Source organism: Limulus polyphemus, unplaced genomic scaffold (genome assembly GCF_000517525.1).
Source record: "Limulus polyphemus unplaced genomic scaffold, Limulus_polyphemus-2.1.2 Scaffold4026, whole genome shotgun sequence".
Classification (NCBI taxonomy): Eukaryota; Metazoa; Arthropoda; class Merostomata; order Xiphosura; family Limulidae; genus Limulus; species Limulus polyphemus.
Window position 1 is genome coordinate 31,739 of NW_013669636.1, and position 6,752 is coordinate 38,490.

Genomic DNA, 6,752 nt, shown 5'->3' on the forward strand with positions numbered 1-6,752 from the left:
CCACCTATCTTGTAACGGAAATAAGATCCGGGACATGACGTCAATCAAGTTTCTTACATTTCTTCGATGTTCGTACTCTTCAATCTAGAGTATTGGTCCACCTACCTTGCGAATAAATGTAAGAAACTTGACGTCATATCCCGGATCTTATTTCCGTTGATGTTCGTACTCTTCAATCTAGTGTACTGATCCACCTACCTTGTGAATAAATGTAAGAAACTTGACGTCATATCCCGGATCTTATTTCCGTTGATGTTCGTACTCTTCAATCTAGTGTACTGATCCACCTATCTTATGAAGAAATATAAGAAACTTGATTTCAAGCATGAGAATGGTGAAAATATGGCTCTTTGTTCGACGGTTTAGTAGCAAGTGTAATAAGGAGTTGTAAGTGTTTTAATATCGTACATTTTTGTCGTGCATAACTTCATTTCGTCGATTTTCTTTTCTTTGAGTCGACGCAAAACTACACAGGATACGAACCATTCATAAAATGTCGTATGTTGTAACCTATATTGAACCTTTACATCAACCAAGAACGTCTCGTGTTTAGTGTTTTAAATCTATGGTGTACATGTTGTGCCAATTGTACTGTGGTAACAGAAAAACGTGGTCTTTTCGTTTCTCTGATCTTGCTCAGTAGTCTAACTGTAACTTACGTGTTGTCCAGTTGAAGTCAATATAGATTGGTAATCTTGACAACCTTCGTTCAAGCTATGTACAGGAATTCTTTTCTTTGGAAACTGGAAGACGTCATAAGATGATATGAAAATATCTTCCTTCTCAGTGCGAATTCGAAATGAATTGGGAGATCATTGATTTTGCTTTTTCACAATTATTATTTTTTTCGTTACTACTACCTTTGATGTTTAGAGTTATTCTACAGCTTCAAATATTTTAAAGTTAAAACTTTGAATTACTCTAGCTTTCGGTTTTAAAGGTGAAGTGTTTTGATTTGTGTACACACGTAAGCCAAGTACATATATATATATACGTACTCAATGTGTCTGGAACTGTTTCAAACATAAACTTTTAAACTAGAGGAAACTACTCCTGCTCACCCTTAAACTCCAACACACCTGGTCTCACCTTTTAAAGTAGAGGGAACTATTTCTGCTCACTTTAAACTCCAAACAACAACACACCTAGTCTCACCTTTTAAAGTGGAGGGAACTATTCCTGCTCACCTTAAACTCCAAACACCAACACACCTAGTCTCATCTTTTACAGTGGAGGGAACTATTCCTGCTTACCTTAAATTCCAAACAACAACACACCTAGTCTCACCTTTTAAAATAGAGGAATCTATTACTGCTCACCTTAAACTCCAAACAACAACAGCCTAGTCTCATCTTTTAAAGTAGAGGAATCTATTACTTCTCACCTTAAACTCCAAACACCAACACACCTAGTGTCATCTTTTAAAGTGGAGGGAATTATTTCTGCTCGCCCATAAACTCCAAACAATAACACACCTAGTCTCATCTTTTAAAGTAGAGGAATCTATTACTTCTCACCTTAAACTCCAAACACCAACACACCTAGTCTCATCTTTTAAAGTAGAGGAATCTATTACTTCTCACCTTAAACTCCAAACAACAACAGCCTAGTCTCATCTTTTAAAGTAGAGGAATCTATTACTTCTCACCTTAAACTCCAAACAACAACAGCCTAGTCTCATCTTTTAAAGTAGAGGAATCTATTACTTCTCACCTTAAACTCGAAACAACAGCACACCTAGTTTCACCTTTTAAAGAAGAGGGAACTATTTCTGCTCGCCCATAAACTCCAAACAAAAACATACCTGATTTCACGTGATTCGTCATCCACAGTCAAATCACAGCTAAAATAATGTCTGCCTCATAAATTCTACACCAGTTGCCTTTTATGGTTTATACACGTCGCCATATTTTAACTACAAACTTACTCTCTGATCTATTGTTCGAACCTCACTTTATGTTTCTATTTATGTCATTGGTTCTCAAAGTTTTTTAGACTCGTGTACCACTTTTTATTTAAGCTTTTTTTGAAGTAAAAACTCGTGGTCTAATTTTAAAAGAACCTACAGGGAAAAAAATCAGTATTTTAACACATACCCATTAATGAGAGAAATATGATGTTTCTCTGGCACAATTGAAGAATAAGGGGTGCAATTTTTGTCAATATGAATTGAATAAAGCACTGACGAATCTACACACGTGGAGAGCGAGTCTATATATAAGAAGAGTAGTGTGTACATGTGCGCGAGATTTGGGCATATTACAAATTTTATAATTCCCCCATTAATTTTTCACGCACTATCAACATTAACCCCAAGTACCACCAATGGTACGCGTGCCACTGCTTGAGAGTCACTGGTCTGTGTTATTTGTTCTTTGAAGATACAATATGTTTCATCCACGTATTATAATCCATTGTAACGACCTTAAGGACAAGTAATCAGATTTTCGTGATAAAAAGTAAACTTATGTAAGTGAAAGAAGGCGTTTCCAACGCCAACCTTCTAAAGCCAATGATTAACACCAACACACCATAAATGCTCAGTCATGACAGAGTAAAAGACGCCGACATCTTGATACTTTGTTTCTGTACAAGTGGATGAAACCCATTGCACCTTCTAATACAAATGTCTGCAACTTTTGTTATATGAGAAAATATTCAGGACAGTGAAAACTTAGGCTGTTTTCTTGTTTCTTTTACGTATAAACTCCAGAAATAAAGAATTTACTTTCAGACTGGATGTGTGTAGAAAACACAAAACCCGTTCATTTCCCACATAAGTTTAACTTATTCAAATTGTTCTGAGTTATTTGAGCTCCACTAAATGTCATTAATGAGGTATCGTTGAGAGATAAAGTATTTAACTTATAACTATGTATATAAATAAATATATTTATTTTTTTAGATATTGAAAGTACTTTGTTTTTGTAGTTGTGTGGAACATATTGATTATGCCTTTGTATACGTCCTGTTACAATTAACTGTTGCCCTGAACAATCCGCCATCTTGGCGTCGATTTTCAGAAGGTATCTTTAACAAAATACAACATTCTGTTCTTGTAATGTAACAATGGATCTTTGGTAAAGTTGAATTAAACAACAGTATTATAGTTTTGTAGTGAACTTCACTCTTAATTTCAACATCTAAAAGAAATAAACAGACTTTCGAAATACATTCCATAATGAAGACATAATATGTGCTGAGAGACATATAAACACTAACTGTAGGAAAATAATAACTGTTCGTAGAAAGGTGTCTAAAAACACTAACTGTAGGGAAATGATAACTGTTCGTAGAAAGGTGTCTAAAAACACTAACTGTAGGAAAATGATAACTGTTCGTAGAAAGGTGTCTAAAAACACTAACTGTAGGAAAATGATAACTGTTCGTAGAAAGGTGTCTAAAAACACTAACTGTAGGAAAATGATAACTGTTCGTAGAAAGGTGTCTAAAAACCCTAACTGTAAGGAAATGATAACTGTTCGTAGAAAGGTGTCTAAAAACACTAACTGTAGGGAAATGATAACTGTTCGTAGAAAGGTGTATAAAAACACTAACTGTACACTAGAAAGGTGTCTAAAAACACTAACTGTAGGAAAATGGCAGCTGTACTTAGAAAGGTTTCTAAAAACACTAACTGTACACTAGAAAGGTGTCTAAAAACACTAACTGTAGGAAAATGGCAGCTGTACTTAGAAAGGTTTCTAAAAACACTAACTGTAGGAAAATGGCAGCTGTACTTAGAAAGGTTTCTAAAAACACTAACTGTAGGAAAATGGCAGCTGTACTTAGAAAGGTTTCTAAGAACACTAACTGTAGGCTGTACACTTCATAAAAACATTCTAAGATAAGAACATATTAAGTAGGGGATAAGGGACAGCCCTGTCTCATTCCTGACCTCACATAAAATGTTTCTACTTTAGATATAAAGTTTGTGCAAATTATTTTCATCCACATTCTTTGAGAAATCCATATTTGTTTAGGACATAAATACAAATTCATGAACTATGTCAAATGTTACTTCCTGATCACATGTAGGAGAACTGCCGTTACTTGAGAGACACATAATGTCTCTTACCATATTAATATTAAAGTAAATATCTCGTCCATGTATACCACCAGGTTGTGATGACGTGACTAATCTATCTAGTACTCTTGTTATCCTATTATTGAGTCAAAATCTTGTAATCAACATTGGATGATGTGAAAGGTCTATAATCTTTTAATATATTCAAATAGTCCTATTAATCTGCAAGTGATAGTCATGGTGTAAAGTACAAACCATAACAAGACTTTCATTGCTAATAGAGGTAGCCATGGTGTGTACTACAAGACAGAACAAGATTTTCATGCTAATAGAGGTAGTCATGGTGTAAACTACGAGACAAAACAAGACGTTCCGTGCTAATAGAGGTAGTCATGGTGTGAATTACAAACCATGGTTCGTAGTTCACGCCATGACTACCTCTATTAGCACGGAACGTCTTGTTTTGTCTCGTATTTTGCACCATGACTACCTCTATTAGCATGAAAATCTTGTTCTGTCCTGTAGTTCACACCATGACTACCTCTATTAGCACTGAAAGTCTTGTTAGAACAAGCCGTTCGGTGCTAATTGAGATAGTCAATGTGTGAAATACAAACCAGAACATAATATAATTTCTTGTACACTAACAAGTTCAAGTTTGAATCCATAACAAGTCTCTACTTCAGCAAAAAAAAATTATTTTCTGTGCTATCAAACAATTCTTGAACAAAGCGTGCCTTCTGGCGGTGGGTACTACTGGTTGTCTGCATTTCCTCTGGTCAGTGGTTTAAAATAGGGACAGTTATACCGGATCATTGTGGTCTTGGACATGGCCGTTTAGCCTACTTTTTTTTTCCGATAAATTCCCTATAGTATTATTTGAATTAAGACTTACGTCAGTCACCACAGGATCTATATAAGTTAGTACTCCTTCTTTCACTAAATCCTCTGTTATTTCAGTTGCTCGAATACTTTTTAAATTATAGGTAACAATACAAAGTACAAAGAACAAAATAGATGAGAAATGAAAATACAGTGTTACATTGGAAAGGAGGAGAAACCTTAAATATAGATAAAAATTTCATTCAGTTTGTGCCGACAAAATTAAAGAAATTCTTTGTTATCTTTTCCCTACTTTTTATACATATTAGTGAATAAAACTAGGTTTGTTTTGCTTTTTCTTAAGTTACTTTTCAGAATGTAATGATAATTCGAATTCGGAAATTGAAGCAAAATAAACTAACCTTAACAATAATTTTTAATCTTTCAGGTTTGCCTCTTGCACAGTAATCTTCTTTTTATGACTGTGAGACAACAATTATAGTTTAACAGTTGTTCGAAAATTATAAATCTTTAACTAAAAAATGCATGATTAAGCTGAATGTTAAAAGTTCAGACAAATTCCTCCCACTTTCTCCCGAACGAAGGATTTGGATTAATTTACCTGTTATGCTGGATATTAAAACATTTAATTCAAACATAATAATGGTAACGTTTAACCGAGTTCTGTATTTTACATTAGCTCCATATGAAATTAGTAATCTTGTTTTGAATTTTGTAGATTGAAGTTATATGATTTACCACAGGACTTACAGTTAATATTAAACCTTGTATTGTTACATGATAACAGTAGGATTTCCAAATAAACCTTAAAACCTGAAGAGTATTGTTACATGTTTTATTGTAAAACCTTCATTTAAATAATAAACCTTGTAGAGTATTGTTACATGGTTTTCCCTTCAAGTAAACAGTAAACCTTGTAGAGTATTGTTACATGGTTTCCCTTCAAGTAAACAGTAAAGCTTGTAGAGTATTGGTATATGGTTTACTACAAGGACTTCAAGAAACATTAAATATTTTATTTAAATTTACGTAGCGCCTTTCTGAGACGCTATGTATCATAGATTACATGATCAAAAATTAGTACTTTAAAAAATTAACACAGTTTTTATACTTAGAGAGTGTACATCATTAAATCTTTTAAAATATAGTTACATAATGTAATTCAGGACGTCTAAGAAAACCACACATAGTGTAGGATGTTTTAAATGATTTACAATAGGAAATTCAAGAGAATCTTGTCTATGATTAACCTTAGAACATTCAAGGGACCACTAATTTTAAGATCTTCGAGGGAACATTAACTTTTGTAGTTTGTTGGTACATGATTTAGGATCTTCAAACAACAAACATGAATTAGTGAATCTAATACAAAAGTGTAAGACTAAAATTGATAATAACTTGACTCATTACTCTACACATCAAATAAGTTGATATCACCCACTTTAGATGTCATTTATTGTCTTCTATCAGTTTCAAGAAAAGTTTATAAATTTTCTTTTGTATCACGAATTGCCACCTGTAGGATCAGCGATAAGTCTAACGGATATAACATTAAAAATTAGTTTTGATAGCTAGGGTCAAGGGTTGATAACCCGTCGTGCAGCTTTGTGCTTAACAAAACAAAATATCATTAATCAGCAAAGAAACATCAACCACAACTAAGTCAAATAATGTCAGGTTGAGCGAGATTTTAAAGACACGTGACCTACAAATGTAACTGTTAGAGCTGTCGCAGCTAGTTTACGAATTTTATTCTGGATATAGACTCACAGTAGATAAATGTTCTACACTCACATGCTTTCTACTATATAACCTGCCACTTTACAGTTTGTTCTCTATACTTTAGATAACACCACTACAATATAACCTGCAACTTTACAGT